Consider the following 18,206-nt stretch of genomic DNA (forward strand, 5'->3'; position numbering starts at 1 on the left):
ATATTGCGTATGTTTCCAAGTAAATAAATAAACTTAAAAAGATCAAGCGTGCCAATATCAGACATACTATCTTGTACAAATACTTGAATTTGCAATGCTCATAAAAGAACAAAGATATAATTATTGGCACATGTGCACAGAAATATACACACAAATTCACTGTCCAGCAGTAAATGCAGGCAGAACACAGATTTCTACTGAAATAAGTCCAATACTATTGAACTTCCCAGAAAAAGAAACAACGTTTTGTAACATATGTACAGAATTAAGTTTAGAGCTACTTCATATTGCTCTGAAAAAACTAATCTGGATGGGAAATGTACCTGAGTCTTTGTATTGCTATTTTTTTTATCCATTTGAAGTTTAAGGTTGCAAACACTTCAGAACTTCTGTCCGGGGTAGAAAAAGAGTATCACTGGGTGGAATTTTAAGGTTTCTGTGATGAGCGTTAGAAGCTAGCAACGAGTTTCGTTTTTGGGGTGGGGAGAATTTGGGCATTGTGGCAAAGTAACAAGGGTGAGACAAACCTGGAAGATGGCTCAGCAGGTTGGGCGTCCAAAATGGAAAGCTAGTTACTCACCTGGCCCTCACGCGGTTTTTCAGATTGGAACATTGTTATAATATTTAAAAGCACATTTATATCCCTAGGGAAACTCAAACAAGAATACATGTAATCAAAGCAGCAGTATAGCTCCCAAGCTAGATCCCTTGTCGCTTGCTTAAAGGAGAGAAGAAATGTATACAGCATCTCCAAACTCAAACACTGTGTTGCTTTTTGTGGTGACATATGTCAGTGCCCACACAGGGTGGTATACATCAAATAATCTCTGATGTAGCAGCATCCTCAAGAATGAGAGGGTCAACAAACTATCACTTCTTTGAATATCATGCCAGGTGCATTGGAGGAGGCAGATTTTATGTTACTGGACAACTTATTTCCACTAATTCTGAAACCCACCTGCTTCATGCTCAAACCTCATTCCTTTATATCTCATTCTTGTAACATGAGAGAGTACTTGAGGTGGGTATCTCACCGAACAAGATTCTTCACAAAAGATCCTTTCCCTGCAGCTCCGGAATGAGGGGTTGGGTTTTATCCCCTCTGGTTCTTCCTTAACTCCCAGTCCTTTCCAGCCCCTCCCCGAACACTCAACATTACTCCACGCCGGCCTTGTGCCCCCATTCTGGCTGTTGTAACCTCTCCTCCCTTCGTTGGACATATTGACTCCGGCTGATTGGTAGCAGGCAGGACTCATAAGAGCACTAACACACAGGAAGGACTCCAAGAGGAGCATACTAGGCACAAACAATTAACTTGCAGTGGTTCCCAAACTGTATGTTTGGTGCGCATCAGTTCACTGGGGCCCTGGCTAGTTTTTCTGGTGCACCAGGGTGCCGCGGTGCACAGTTTGGAAACCACTGGATTACAGCCTAGTGTTCAACACCAAGACCTTCAGTAGGCTGGATTGGGCTAATAAGACTAACTTTGGGCCCAAGCACTTACTGTTTTACAAATGAAGTAGTTTTTGTAATGGATCACAACACCCTTCTGATGCAATAAGTGTGATGTTGCAGGAAACATGTTCATGACATACTGGACAGGGGCCCGTCAATGCCAATAAGAATCAAAAAATACATGTTGTTTCCCTTTCCATTACTGAGAGTTGATCTATGATGTTTTCTTCTGCTACCACTAAATGTGGCATGAAAGCACCAGTGGATCAGTAAGACTAAAATTATTAAACAAGCAACAGCAATTCCAATAGGGTTCACGTTTTTAAACAAGCGTTTCCAAAACCAATAAACTTGCTTGTAACTGAAAATGTAAGTCAGACAGTTAATCAATTAAGATAAAAGGCAAGGGTTTAAGAAGGACATCAGCTTTTTATTTTTGGAAGAAGAATATTTTTAGCTTTGCTGATGCTTGTTACTAACAATCCCTCTAATCAGATAGAAGTACTTGATGTTACAGGCTGCAATACCTTAGATAGCTAGGAAAGGTCCATGGAGACAGACACAAATCTTTTCTGTGGCAATCTCACAGGTGTGAGGCACAAATTATTTTCTATATCAGGCAGCAGTAACTTAGGTTGCTACCAGAGGTCACTGGGGTTAGACACACGTTTTCTGAAGCAGGGTGCAGTACCTTATGTATTTACTAGAATGCTCAGGAATCACCAAAATATAAAAGGGCTGCTGTACTCTGGGTTATCACTAGAGGGCTTTGGAGTCAGTAACAAATCCTTTTCAGAAGCAGGGTGCAGTGCCTAAGGCTGTTTCTCATACGAACCGTATTACCTATTAATTACCAGGCACTTTTATGTAGAAAACAGTTACATGTTTTCTGAATTTCTTTCCAAAACACAGTCCAGTAATAGGCTTTTTAGACCTAACGACTTTAATAATGTGCTGACCTGAGACAGCTAACCGGATGGACTGCAACTACTTCACAATCCACTGAGCATTGCATGGGTGTGATGCGTTTTAGGTAACAATCAGTAATGTAGGATATCACAGAGATGGTCAGTGGAACCATGTTTCACCATGAATAGGCACACCCATGACATTTGGAAACCAGGAATATAGTTCCAATATTTATTTCAATTTAAAACCCGATCCGGATGCATAAAGGTGAACACTATTATAAAAACAAGCAAAACAGTGGTATTGATTCTTATCAAGAGGATGACAAATATACAAAAATGGAACATTGTGGTTGTATCTGCAGCCTTGAACGAAAAAATTGGATTGCAGCTCCCTATGGCCCTACTTTCTCTAGTCTCTAGCATAAATTATCTTGTTACATTCTTTTCTTAGCTTATATATTGTCTGAACATTGTTGAACATTTTCAGAAAAAAAGCAATTCGCGGAAAGGCCTTGGCGGCCTTTTACTCACTTAGATCCTATGAAATCGTAAACACAATATTGGGGGATGCTTGCACTAAATAGTTGTAATGTTGCCATCAATACTTATTAGGGTGAACCATCACGAAACATTTCCAGGTAAAACTCATTATGAATCAATAACAAGTGAGCTGTAGACTTGCTGGATGAATTCTTGTATCCTTGTTTCCTAGCACAAGAGAGTCACAGCTGACACATGTTTGCCACACATACTAGGGCACTGCTGGGGTACACCTCACTACATACCTTAATCCCTAAGGCAGTCGTTAGAACCACTGAATACAGAGGCCCAATACTCTTCTATGTACCTATCAATCGAAACTATGCTTATTGTTTAAAAAAATAAATAAGAATTTAAGATATTAGCTTCCATGAAACTATTGCTCATTATTTAAACATATTCACTGGAAAAGAAAATTCAGTCCATAAGAAAAAACATGCATATATTCAAACAGGCTTAGTTATCACTTTGCCCTGAATCATTACATGAATAAACGTGCATTTATATTTAAAACCTATACCTTAATAAACAGCATAAATATTTTGAAAAGGGGGAACCTATAAGAGAATATATATGATAATTATAACAAGACGCTCATGGGCAATGGAGAGAATGTCACAGAACAGAGCACGTGTGTTAGAAATGGGGTTTTTGGTTGGCAGTCAGGTTGCCCTCTGTCCAAGCAAGAACCCTCACTCTAGTCAGGGTAAGTCACACACAATCCAAAATCAGCCTGTGCTCACCCTCCGGTAGCTTGGCACGAGCAGTCAGGCTTAACTTAGAAGGCAATGTGTAAAGCATTTGTGCAATAAATCATACAACACCATAGTATAACACCACAAAAATACACCACACAGTGTTTAGAAAAATATAGAATATTTATCTGGGTAATTGTAGGTCAAAACGATCAAAGTTGCAATACGAATTTGTAAAGATATCACTGAAAAGTGATATTAAGTGTCTTTAAGTCTTTAAAAAGCAATAAAGTGTCTTTCAAGCACAGAGTACCTGGTTTCTGGTGGGAAATCTCCTCAGAGGGCCCAGGAGAAGAGATGCGTGGAAACAGGGGTGTGTGCGTCGATTTCTCCTCCGCACACACAGACTTGCGTCGTTCTTTTCCACGCGGGGAAGTCGGGCGTCGTTTTCCGGCGCGCTGACAGTCTCTTTTTGTGGATCGCGGGGATTACCAGATGTCCCGGGTCTGTGCGTGGATTCTCCTGCTTATTTTCCGGCTGCGCGTCGTTCTGCGGGGCTGCGCGTCGAAGTTTCGATCTCACGGTAGGCGTCGCGTCGATTTCTCCTTGGAAGTCGGGCGGCGTTGTCCTTGCGAGGCCGTGCGTCGAAATTTTGGTCTCACGGCAGGCGTCGCGTCGATTTCTCCTTGGAAGTCGGGCGGCGTTGTCCTTGCGAGGCCGTGCGTCAAAGTTTCGCACTCACGGTAGGCGTCGCGTCGATTTCTCCTGGAAAGTCGGGCGGCTTTGTCCTTGCGAGGTTGTGCGTCGAAGTCTCGATCGTCCCGAGGGCGTCGCGTCGATCAGCGTCGGTGTGCGGCGTTTTTCTCGCCGCGAAACAAGCTGTGCGTCGAAATTTTCGGCGCACGGAGCGTCCAAGTGAAAGGAAGAAGTCTTTTTGGTCCTGAGACTTCAAGGAACAGGAGGCAAGCTCTATCCAAGCCCTTGGAGAGCACTTTCACAGCCAGACAAGAGTTCAGCAAGGCAGCAGGGCAACAGCAAGACAGCAGTCCTTTGTAGAAAGCAGACAGGTGAGTCCTTTGAGCAGCCAGGCAGTTCTTCTTGGCAGGATGTAGTTTCTGGTTCAGGTTTCTTCTCCAGCAAGTGTCTGATGAGGTAGGGCAGAGGCCCTGTTTTATACTAAGTTGTGCCTTTGAAGTGGGGGTGACTTCAAAGAGTGTCTAAGAAATGCACCAAGCCCCCTTTCAGTTCAATCCTGTCTGCCAGAGTCCCAGTAGGGGGTGTGGCAGTCCTTTGTGTGAGGGCAGGCCCTCCACCCTCCCAGCCCAGGAAGACCCATTCAAAATGCAGATGTATGCAAGTGAGGCTGAGTACCCTGTGTTTGGGGTGTGTCTGAGTGAATGCACAAGGAGCTGTCAACTAAACCTAGCCAGACGTGGATTGAAGGGCACAACAAGTTTTGGGTGCAAAGAAATGCTCACTTTCTAAAAGTGGCATTTCTAGAATAGTAATATTAAATCCGACTTCACCAGTCAGCAGGATTTTATATTACCATTCTGGCCATACTAAATATGACCTTCCTGCTCCTTTCAGATCAGCAGCTGCCACTTCAACAGTGTATGAGGGCAGCCCCAATGTTAGCCTATGAAGGGAGCAGGCCTCACAGTAGTGTAAAAACGAATTTAGGAGTTTTACACTACCAGGACATATAACTACACAGGTACATGTCCTGCCTTTTACCTACACAGCACCCTGCTCTAGGGGTTACCTAGGGCACACATTAGGGATGACTTATATGTAGAAAAAGGGGTGTGCTAGGCTTGGCAAGTACTTTTAAATGCCAAGTCGAAGTGGCAGTGAAACTGCACACACAGGCCTTGCAATGGCAGGCCTGAGACAAGGTTAAGGGGCTACTGAGGTGGGTGGCACAACCAGTGCTGCAGGCCCACTAGTAGCATTTAATCTACATGCCCTAGGCACATGTAGTGCACTCTACTAGGGACTTACAGGTAAATTAAATAGTCAATCATGGATAAACCAATCAATAGTACAATTTACACAGAGAGCATATGCACTTTAGCACTGGTTAGCAGTGGTAAAGTGCTCAGAGGTCAAAAGCCAACAACAACAGGTCAGAAAAAATAGGAGGAAGGAGGCAAAAAGTTTGGGGATGTCCCTGTCAAAAAGCCAGGTCCAACATGACCCCCCACCAGCCTAAAGCCAGGGGAGAACAATCACTATCCTGATGTACTTCCCTGTTTGAGGCGACAGAACAAGGACCCAGGCCCACAACAGCAGGGGCATGCTCCAGTTCTTCGCCTTCCTGACTCCAATTGGATCCCTCTTTCCATACTCTCAGGGCCCACTAAGCCCATCCATGGGGAACCTTTCTCCTTTCCTGCGGATCCCATCTGTGCAGCACCTAACCTTACATTGCTCACAGATGTATCCCAGGAGCAGGATAGTACCACCAGGACCAACACAGTGGTGTTGCCCATTCTATCCCCGGGGTGTGACACTTGTCCCCTCCCCAGGGATAACTCTGTCCACCCGGACAGCAAGCCACTGTGGTTACTAACAGTTGTCAGGGATGAGAGCCAGGCCCCAGGCCTCTCAAAGCTCTCCCACCACTGTGGCTGTGGAGAGTGGGGGGCGGTAGCCCCAGGTGCTGGGCACCCTTTAACCACTCTCCCTTCCACCAGGTCAGGGATGACAGCCTGAACCTGGTCCTCCCCTCTGGGGCTCTGTACCCTCCCTCCTGGAGCGGTACCCCCAGAGTCCACCATGGTCAGGGTGCTTATAGAAGTCACTCTGTACCATTCCTCCACCAGTGCAGGGCTGTTAACCTGCAACTGGCCCTCCAACCTGGGGTCTGTACCTTCAGGTTGGACTAGGGCCCGGGGTGAGGCTTCCCTCCCCCTGCCCTCCCTTCTGGGGTCCAGCACCCTCCAACTAGGAGTGGCCTCCTCAGAAGACAATAGGGTAGGGGCACTGTTATCAGTAGCCCCTCTCTCTAGGTCCGGGGGGACACCCTGAACCTGGTCTTCCAGCCCAGGGTCTGTACCCTCAGACTGGATCACTGCCTGGCAAACCAGGACTTTCTGGGAGGCACACCTACCCCCCACCAGGTCAGAGTTTAACCTCTGCACCTTACCATTCAACTCAGAGTCGCCACCCTGAAGTTGAACAATTGCCTGGCACGCCAGGACTTCCTGGAGGGCACACTGACCCTCCACCAGGTCAGAGTTTAACCTCTGCACCTGACTAGTCAACTTAGAGTCACCACCCTGAAGTTGAACAATTGCCTGGCACACCAGGACTTCCTGGAGGGCACACTGACCCTCCACCAGGTCAGAGTTTAACCTCTGAACTGGGCCATTCAACTCAGAGTCACCACCCTGAAGTTGAACAATTGCCTGGCGCACCAGGACTTTCTGGGAGGCACACCTACCTCCCACCAGGTCAGAGTTTAACCTCTGAGCCTGGTTCCCCAACCCAGGGTCACCACCCTGAGGTTGGGCAATTGCCTGGCACGCCAGGACTTTGTGGGGGGCACACCTACCCCCCACCAGGTCAGAGTTTAACCTCTGAACCTGGTCATTCAACCCAGAGTCAACACCCTGAGGTTGGACAATTGCCTGGCACAGCAGGGCTTCTTGGGAGGCACACCTACCTCCCACCAGGTCAGAGTTTAACCTCTGAACCTGGGTATCCAACCTAGAGTCACCACCCTGAGGTTGAACAATTGCCTGGCACGCCAGGACTTTCTGGGGGGCACACCTACCCCCCACCAGGTTAGAGTTTAACCTCTGAACCCGGTTATCCAACCCAGAGTCAGCACTCTGAGGTTGAACAATTGCCTGGCACGCCAGGACTTTCTGGAGGGCACACTGACCCTCCACCAGGTCAGAGTTTAACCTCTGAACCTGGTTCTCCAACCTAGGGTCCCCATCCTGAGGTTGGACAACTGCCTGGTACACCAGGGCTTTCTGGGGGGCACACCTACCCCCCACCAGGTCAGAGGTTAACCTCTGAACCTGGATATCCAACCCAGAGTCAACACCCTGAGGTTGAACCATTGCCTGGCATTCCAGGACTTTCTGGGGGGCACATCTACCCCCCACCAGGTCAAAGTTTAACCTCTGAACCTGGTTATCCAACCCAGAGTCACCACCCTGAGGTTGAATCTTTGCCTGGCATGCCAGGACTTCCTGGGGGGCACTCTCACCCCCCACAAGGGACACACCGTCCCCAAGGGCCACACAAGAGTCTGGTTGGCGCAGGTCTCCCGACCTCTGCCCATCCGGCAGAGTCTGGGTTTCCCCCAAACCAGAAACGGTCTCACCTGGGTCATTCCTGGGGGGCTCTGCTCTCAGAGCTGACCCCTGACTTTCAAGATCCTCCACTGGGGTCTGCCACCCCCTCTCAACCCTATGTCTGGACTTCTGCACCCCCTCACTAGGAGTGGCACTGCCAGACACCAGAACTGTTGGGATGCTGTCTACAGTCATCCCCCCAAGTTCTTCTGACACTGCGGGCTTCCCTCAAAAGGTGGCCCTACGGTACAGGTTAGGCTCTGAGACCTACCTGGGACACTACAATCCTCTCCCACCTCACTTGGTCGGGAACCACCTAGACCACTCCCTTCAGGAGCACCCCCAAATGCCTCTTCAGACTCTCTGGTACTCACCCAAAAGTCTGCCTCCACTGTAAGTTCCCTGGGGTCAGAGAACTCGCACTCCACCTGGTGTTGGCGTAGCTCTGGAAAATAAGGACCAGACATATGCTCTCCAGCAATTACATCACTCTGCCCCTCACATGTATTAACCACAGTACCCTTCACCCAACCACCCAGTAACTCAGCCTTGGAAAAGCACTCTATGTCACCCTCTTGAGACTGGTGAGACAGTATCTGCCTGTCCCTGACACTCAACCCATACTCTTCTGGGATGTCTCTACACTCTATATCCAGGACGTCCACCAGGGGGGAACCCTTTTCTCTGTCACTCTCTGCTAGAGTCAGTAAAGTGTCCCTCCCCCCAGTAGGAATATGACTCCCTGTGCCAGTTCCCCAATCCTTCTCAGGGACCCTGTGCATAACGGGAACTACCTCATACCCTTGAACTGCCTGGGGTGTGTCAACTCCCTTCTTCAAGTTGGGCACCACATCTCTGGGCTTGTGCCCTTCTTCAGCAGTACTAGATGCAAGATTTTTGCTGCCACCATCTGAACTGGACTCAGCCCTTCCGGCCTCCAGTTTCAGCTCTTTACAGCTCAGCTCTTGAGCTGCAATCTTTTCTTCTTCCAGGGCTAAAAGTCTTTTTGCCTCAACCTCTGCAAGATACTCCTCTAATTGTTGCTCCTGTCGCCTTTGACTTCGGAGCCATTCATCTATTTCTGGGTCACTGTCCAACTCTGAGTAGCCTTCCTCCTCATCTGAGTAGTCTTCCTCCTCATCGGAGGGGTACTTAGTCATTTGGTTTCTTGCTGCCTCTCTCTCTGCCCATCTTTCCTCCCCCCAGACTATGTAGTGATGGAGCATCTCCGCTTTAGTAGATCTCCTTGCTACAGGAAGGCCCCATTGTCTGCAAAGCTTCCTTAGGTCAGCCTTAGTGAGGTGGTCAGTACGAACAAAGAATGAGTAGGTAAGCAATCCCATTCTGATAAGATCTTACTAGCAAAAACCAAAATCCAAAGTCCAAAATATCAATAGTATATCCAGGAGGACATCAGAGAACCAAAAGCCAAAAAAGATGAAAAATCAAGTTGACCTTCAACTGTGGGTAGGTAGTGAAATACTTAGCTACTGTATGTCACTGCACAAACACAAGTCCTATCCTCACCGCTGATCACCAATGTTAGAAATGGGGTTTTTGGTTGGCAGTCAGGTTGCCCTCTGTCCAAGCAAGAACCCTCACTCTAGTCAGGGTAAGTCACACACAATCCAAAATCAGCCTGTGCTCACCCTCCGGTAGCTTGGCACGAGCAGTCAGGCTTAACTTAGAAGGCAATGTGTAAAGCATTTGTGCAATAAATCATACAACACCATAGTATAACACCACAAAAATACACCACACAGTGTTTAGAAAAATATAGAATATTTATCTGGGTAATTGTAGGTCAAAACGATCAAAGTTGCAATACGAATTTGTAAAGATATCACTGAAAAGTGATATTAAGTGTCTTTAAGTCTTTAAAAAGCAATAAAGTGTCTTTCAAGCACAGAGTACCTGGTTTCTGGTGGGAAATCTCCTCAGAGGGCCCAGGAGAAGAGATGCGTGGAAACAGGGGTGTGTGCGTCGATTTCTCCTCCGCACACACAGACTTGCGTCGTTCTTTTCCACGCGGGGAAGTCGGGCGTCGTTTTCCGGCGCGCTGACAGTCTCTTTTTGTGGATCGCGGGGATTACCAGATGTCCCGGGTCTGTGCGTGGATTCTCCTGCTTATTTTCCGGCTGCGCGTCGTTCTGCGGGGCTGCGCGTCGAAGTTTCGATCTCACGGTAGGCGTCGCGTCGATTTCTCCTTGGAAGTCGGGCGGCGTTGTCCTTGCGAGGCCGTGCGTCGAAATTTTGGTCTCACGGCAGGCGTCGCGTCGATTTCTCCTTGGAAGTCGGGCGGCGTTGTCCTTGCGAGGCCGTGCGTCAAAGTTTCGCACTCACGGTAGGCGTCGCGTCGATTTCTCCTGGAAAGTCGGGCGGCTTTGTCCTTGCGAGGTTGTGCGTCGAAGTCTCGATCGTCCCGAGGGCGTCGCGTCGATCAGCGTCGGTGTGCGGCGTTTTTCTCGCCGCGAAACAAGCTGTGCGTCGAAATTTTCGGCGCACGGAGCGTCCAAGTGAAAGGAAGAAGTCTTTTTGGTCCTGAGACTTCAAGGAACAGGAGGCAAGCTCTATCCAAGCCCTTGGAGAGCACTTTCACAGCCAGACAAGAGTTCAGCAAGGCAGCAGGGCAACAGCAAGACAGCAGTCCTTTGTAGAAAGCAGACTGTTGAGTCCTTTGAGCAGCCAGGCAGTTCTTCTTGGCAGGATGTAGTTTCTGGTTCAGGTTTCTTCTCCAGCAAGTGTCTGATGAGGTAGGGCAGAGGCCCTGTTTTATACTAAGTTGTGCCTTTGAAGTGGGGGTGACTTCAAAGAGTGTCTAAGAAATGCACCAAGCCCCCTTTCAGTTCAATCCTGTCTGCCAGAGTCCCAGTAGGGGGTGTGGCAGTCCTTTGTGTGAGGGCAGGCCCTCCACCCTCCCAGCCCAGGAAGACCCATTCAAAATGCAGATGTATGCAAGTGAGGCTGAGTACCCTGTGTTTGGGGTGTGTCTGAGTGAATGCACAAGGAGCTGTCAACTAAACCTAGCCAGACGTGGATTGAAGGGCACAACAAGTTTTGGGTGCAAAGAAATGCTCACTTTCTAAAAGTGGCATTTCTAGAATAGTAATATTAAATCCGACTTCACCAGTCAGCAGGATTTTATATTACCATTCTGGCCATACTAAATATGACCTTCCTGCTCCTTTCAGATCAGCAGCTGCCACTTCAACAGTGTATGAGGGCAGCCCCAATGTTAGCCTATGAAGGGAGCAGGCCTCACAGTAGTGTAAAAACGAATTTAGGAGTTTTACACTACCAGGACATATAACTACACAGGTACATGTCCTGCCTTTTACCTACACAGCACCCTGCTCTAGGGGTTACCTAGGGCACACATTAGGGATGACTTATATGTAGAAAAAGGGGTGTGCTAGGCTTGGCAAGTACTTTTAAATGCCAAGTCGAAGTGGCAGTGAAACTGCACACACAGGCCTTGCAATGGCAGGCCTGAGACAAGGTTAAGGGGCTACTGAGGTGGGTGGCACAACCAGTGCTGCAGGCCCACTAGTAGCATTTAATCTACATGCCCTAGGCACATGTAGTGCACTCTACTAGGGACTTACAGGTAAATTAAATAGTCAATCATGGATAAACCAATCAATAGTACAATTTACACAGAGAGCATATGCACTTTAGCACTGGTTAGCAGTGGTAAAGTGCTCAGAGGTCAAAAGCCAACAACAACAGGTCAGAAAAAATAGGAGGAAGGAGGCAAAAAGTTTGGGGATGTCCCTGTCAAAAAGCCAGGTCCAACAACGTGCATTGAGGAAGTGAGGTCGAACAAATGCATGCACTGCCATCTATAAAAAGTAAAAGGAGGCAGTAATTTGCACACAAAAAAGAATTCCCAGATGTCAGGATTAGAAGGATATAACTCATCCCATCAAAACACTGTCCCTGGAGACACATAAAAATAATTTCCTTAGAAAGCAGCAATAGCTTAGGTTATTACTAGAGTGTGATGGAGACCTCCCTGAGTGTTCGCTGGGGGCTTAAGGAAGCAATCCAACCATTGATGGGCCCATGCCTGTTACAAGGACAGAAAATAGGGTGCTAGAAAGAGAGGAAAGAGCACAGTGCTATGAAATGGTGTTTCTACAAGTACAGAGCAAGAAAGAGGAAGGCACCAGAGACATTGTCAAGACCGATGTGCAGCAGCAACCCCAGGAGAACCATTGACCGAACTGCAAGGAGTCAACAGGACTTGACAAGGAACTCGAGCATCCCCATGTGCAACATTGAGACAAGGAAGAGGATGCAGCCGCTGTCCTGCCCCCTGATGTCTTAGTCCTACCACAACCCACAGGAGAGTTGTGGCTTCGCAGTTGTGCCTCCGGTGGCCCTGGTGGAGGCCAAGGGGTGGGTAGGATGGTGGAGAAAATCTAATGGGTACAGGGGGTAAGAGAAAACTGCAGAGTAATAATGCGGAGATGTGGGGGAGAAATTCCTACCTTGAGCTCTCAGTTGTATTCAGTGGGACTTGATCACAGTGAGAGATACTGTAAATAGAAAGTGTAGGGGCCGATGGCCCATAAAAAAAAGAAAAAGAAAATTAACGATCAGAAGCACCTGAAAGAAAGAAAGAGAGAGCATTAACAGAAAGAGACAAATACTGAATAAATAATGAGACATATTTGCAAGAATGTGGCACATCGGTCCCAATGCACTACTTTTCTTGTGTGCCCCTACCGCCACCTAATGACACCATGGCTGCGCCGTATTTATAATATGGCGCACCATGGGGTCGTTAGGATAAGCGTAAAAAATGTTGACCCTATTGTGGCGTTTTGCAGGATTAGCGCCAAAAATTATGGCGCTAATCCTGTAAAGGGAGGCACATTGAAAACAATGGGAGCGTCATTTTAATGCATTGCACCATTTTGTAAATATGGCTCGACGGAGAGGCCACATTAGCATAAAAAAGATGCTGGTACTGTGACGCAATGTGGCGCAAGAGGCTTGTAAATCTGCTCTAATGCTCTGGTTATCCTAAAGGGCGGTGCGAGGGAAATCAAATAGCTTGCAAGGAATGCAGTGGTAGATAAAACAAAACGGAAAGGAAGAGAAAGAGAGATAAAATAAAGGAGGATAAGAAAAATCGCTTTTAGTTTTCTTTTTATTATAATTTACAGTCACCTTATACTTTATTCCAAGAAACTGAAGCCTAATGTGGGAACCAAAGAGGAGGAGTAGAAGCTGGAGGCAGAGACCAGACTCTAGTCAAATGAAGAAGAAGTAAAGAACATTAGGTAGCTTTAATCTAAAACAAGACTGTCTCTCAAATGTACAGTAAAATTCTGATTTGTTTAAATTAAAAAGAAGATGTCAACCTCACAAATAAAATCCCTTTTCTTTTGAAACCAAATACTAAGGCCCATATTTATACTTTTTTAGCGCCGCGTTTGTGTCATTTTGTGACGCAAAAGCGGCACAAACGTCCAAAATATAATTGTATTTTGTAAGTTTGCGCTGTTTTTGCGTCAAATAATGACGCAAATGCTGCGCTCAAAATGTATAAATATGGGCCTGAGTTTTTACCCCCAATTTCGGCGCACCCATGTCCCATGTGTTACATAGGGGTCCCTGATGCAAGGAAACAATACTTTTCTACCTGGCTGCAGTATCTGAGGACATTGCTGAAGGTCCCTGCAGTCTCCCTGTAATCTGGGTGCAGTACCTTTCACCCTTACTAGAGGTTCCCGGAGTGAGACATATTTCCTTCCTCTAACCAGGCTGCAATACCTTTGGCAGCTACTGGAGGCCCATGGATTCAGACCTGTGCCAATGGATCGCTAGTGACGGTCAAATGTATTATATAGAAATTGTATAATCTCTGCAGTCTATCATGCAATTTCCAGAAGTTCTGGCATGGTTTACTACCATCCCTTAAATTTCCGCATACCAGAGAATTATAAATAGAGCACCTGCCCTCCAATTACTTTTGTTGAAAGAAACAATGGTTTCATTTTTGGCAGGCCAGAACATAGAAGAGGTGTGGCTTCAAAATAATTCTTCATATTGATTTTTGCACGCCTATTGATTTTTTGCTCCGTTTTCTTGCTAATTTAGGACCTGATTTAGATTTTCGCCAGATGGATTACTCTGTTACAAAGGTGATGTATATCATGTCCACTGAAATCTAAATCTCATTTTTTCCTATTGGATTTAAATTTTGGTGGACGGGATATCCGTCACCGTTGTGACAGAGTAACTCGACTGCTGAAATCGAAATCAGGCCCTAAATATGGTAAGTCTGGCCTGTAAATAAAATCATTGTGATCATGTCTCTCAAATGCATTCCTATATGATCTGAAAGAAGTTCTCAAAATATTCAAAGTTACTACAGGTCACTTTTAATTAGAAATATGAGGAAGTAAAAGAACAGAACCAGGGAGGAATAGCAGTAACATGCATTGATACGATTTAAAAATAAAATGAGAGCTTGGCTTGTGAAAAGAAAAATAAATCTCCGATGTTAGCAGTCGAAAGGTATAACTCATTTAGTCAAAACAGTGTTCCTTGAGCCACAGACAAATCATATTCAAAGGCAAGCTACAGTACCTTACATCATTATATGTGGTCTCTTGAGTCAGTAGCAGATCTTTTACTTGCAGGCTGCAGTACCTTAGGTCATTACTAGAGGACCCAGGAGTCAGGCATAAGTCCTAATTGTAATCAGCCCAGCAGCGGCTCCTCCGCAATGGCAGAGCAGCGTTGCCCCCCTGGCTAAGAGCCAGCAACTGAGAAATAAAACAATATTTAGTTTTATTTTTCAGCTGCTGGCTCAGATGAGGAAGAAAGGGGTGAGGCTGGGCCATGGGAGGGGGAGGGTGGAGGAGGAGTGGAGTGCACAAAGAGTGCATGTTAGTTTGACCGGTCATTTTAGAAATGGCGATTGGAGTGGAGACTAAACAAAGGTATCCCGGGAACATTCAGGACATTTAGGAGGAAAATGTTCAGAGCCTGGTCGTATCTAATATGTGATATGCATTTAGGCCAGTTAACCATTTTAAGGAGCCCGAGCGTGAGATAAATACCTCTTGCACTTTATTTCAAACCCAATGTGTATCTGTTGCAGACACTTCAGAGAGGTGGAGCCCAGCCAACCAACGGGTGGGCCTTTGGGTTTGCACTGCCAGATAGTAGCGTCCACAATCCAGGTCCCCTAGACCACTGTGCACTGTAGGGTGGTTTAACATCAGTAAGGAGATCCGTCATATGCCATTGGCCCATATCAATTACCCTATCATGCCATGTAACATTCGAAAAATACTCCACAAAGAAAAAATGGCAAGTTTGAAAAATAGTAAAATAATCTGGACAGCATTATCATCTTTTCGAGGGCTACTCTGCTTGGCACTAACATAGACAGTGTCTTCCACAATGATATTTGTGATCTGAGCAATGCCACTTGCTCTCATAACATGGCCATCAATCAGGTCCTTAGCAGAGTGAAATATGTTGACGCCCAAATAACTGAAGGTGTTGGACTCCCAATTGATGTGGTGATTATCTATGACAATTGTTTGCAAAATACATTCTGGGCTTAGAAGAAAAGGGCAGGACTTTGGCCTGTGAACTCCTAGCCTAGAGGCCCATTTAAATAAGCTCAGTTGTTGTGTCATGGGCGTCACAAAATTTTGGATGTCTTTGATGTAAATCAAGACATCATCAGCATTGAGACACCTCATATGTGTTTCACCATTGAGTGTGACGCCTCAGTTCTTTCCCAAATGGTGTAGTTGTAATGCTAATGATTCGAACACCAAGGTAACGAAGAGGGGAGATAGTGGGCAGCCATTTTGCTCACCCCTCTTTACTGATAAAGAAATGGATATGAGTTGGCCAATTTTGACTTGGGCCGTGTAGAGCAGCCAAATCATCTAGGTCATTTATGGGCCAAGTCACATACTGTGCAGCAACATGAATAGCTATTCCCAATGTAACACGTCAAATGCTTTCTCCAGGTACAGGACCAGGCATGCTGCATGAGACCAGTGTTTTGAAGCTCTGTTCTATAGTAGCTGCAGGCAACGTATATTAAGGAATGTGCAGCAGCCTAGGATGAATCCCATTTGTTCAGTGTGGATCAGATTAGGGAGAAGAGCATATAAACTTGTATAAGAAGTGGCCTCCAGTGGATCTCAACCCTGCTTTGGTATGGAGACAAAGAGCACTTCACACATAGTAGGAGCTAGAGTACCGGTGGTGAGCACATTGTTATATAATTCCATCAATATGGGCACCAGATCAGTGTAAGTCCTATTGTCAGGAAAACTATTGCCAGTGTTGTTAAGTTCTTCCCTCAGCAAAAATGGTTCCCCTTTTCCTTGTACCCACATTGGTTACAGCGGCGTCCTCAATCCCGGTGGCTCTTGCGGAGGCTGTTCTTAGAATAAGCTTCTTCAGGTTTAACTGCCACGCAAAAAAGTGGCCGCAAATCTTTGTGAGGCCAGCGCTTTAGTGTTACTACCTTAGTCTCATGCTGAAGCTTCCCTCCAGCTGTTTCTCTCGGGGAGCTGTGCCCTTCAACTGTCATCCTGAGGAGAATAAGCAGTGTTCCTGAGGTGCTTTGTTTCATAGAGAATTCTTCCAGTTTTGAGTAATTAATTATTTTTCTTGTTACAGTGTGCACACCAGACAATTTTTCCCTGGTGGAGAAACTGAATTCTTCCTTCTTCCAACAACTGGCTATCGGCTTTCTGAGGAGAATTAGTTTTGGCTTAACAGAACTTCAAGCAACTGCAGTAAGGAATCATTTTGTATGATTTCCAGACTTGCCAATATATATGTACATATATATTCAAAAACTCTTCGCCTTGCAGACCTGCCAGTCTTAGAGACAAGCCTCAGTGCACAGACTAATTCCTAGAGACTGTGATTGAGAAAACTGAACCTTAAGAAGGAGTTTTCATTTCCTGTAAAAAACATTAGTAGATTGTATATTTGTAAACCTTTGAACTGTTCTCCAGAGAACCTTGGATACCTCTGACTCCTGGAGAAAAGAAGGTATTAAGTTAACATTGTTCTCTTAGAGAGAGGCTAGTCTCTCAAAAGATCCAGGTTAGGAGAACAATAGAATTGGATGAAAGTGAATGGCTGAACAGTTAAACGTGCAGTAGGAATGTACTTATCTATGCTCTTATCACCCAACTGCAGGTCCTTCCTTTACAGAAATCCCAATAAGAAGAAAGGTGCAGGTTACAGAAGCACACACTGAATATCCCATCTTCAAGTGGGAAACACAGGCCGGAACTGGATCTGGAGTCGGTCTCTCTTTTTCTATTTCCATTCTCCTTTCCCCCTAGCGGATGCAGGGTTCAGATAATAAGTAAAGTCTGCGCACGCATCTGTTGGAGGGAATTGGGTAAAAGGCATCTGCCCTGTGGAAGTTTGATTTAATGGGTAATCTCCTGACACATATAGAATTCAATTGGCAGTCAGTTTAGCCTAGGATTTTTCCAAGTTGTAAAATTCCATATGGCGCAACAAACCTCCAAGTCAATGGTAGGGAATTCTGACATCCCAAGATGGTCAGATGGTATTCACGGTTGAGTCAGTTCTGTCAGGAAGTCTGAAATGGGAGTCTAATTATGGTTAGTCATTAGACCATAAAGTGCAGTAGAATGGGTGCAGAAAACCTTATTACTATTATCTTTTGAGTACAAGAATAAATCTGAGGCGATCCTAATAGCAGTGACCAGGAAGGAGTTCACATCACATTTCACCAGCCATGCCAACCTCTTGCCTGATTTGTCTGCCTCAGTATGGGAGTGTGCAATGTGTTGTTAATGGTCTATGCAGCAAAGTGATTCCAGAAGCTCCACATGGAAGTGCCAAGTGCAGTGGAGCTTACATTTATTAGTAGAGTCGATCTGGACAGATAGTTCAAGGTTGTGTGATGAGTTTTTAACTTGGTCTAATTCTCTCACCACTGCTCGACCTGCCCCGATAAGTGATTGTATACATTGGCCTTGTAATACCACCTTAAAGGCATCCCACTCAACATGACATGAGGATGCCAAGACTCTGTTCTCTTCAAAATAATGTGTGATGGTATACCTAGGCTGTCCACAAAAGGCAATGTCCTCTAAGGACGTGGTTGGGTTGGAATCTTCAGGTGAGGACCAGTGGCCTTAACATACCACCATATATGTTCATTAGTAAAAGATTATGACCAGAGACAGTTTTGCTAATGTATTCTATGTTATTCCTCAAAAGTTGCATTGATGTAGGACATGGAAGGGATC

This window comes from Pleurodeles waltl, chromosome 11 (genome assembly GCF_031143425.1).
Source record: "Pleurodeles waltl isolate 20211129_DDA chromosome 11, aPleWal1.hap1.20221129, whole genome shotgun sequence".
Lineage (NCBI taxonomy): Eukaryota > Metazoa > Chordata > Amphibia > Caudata > Salamandridae > Pleurodeles > Pleurodeles waltl.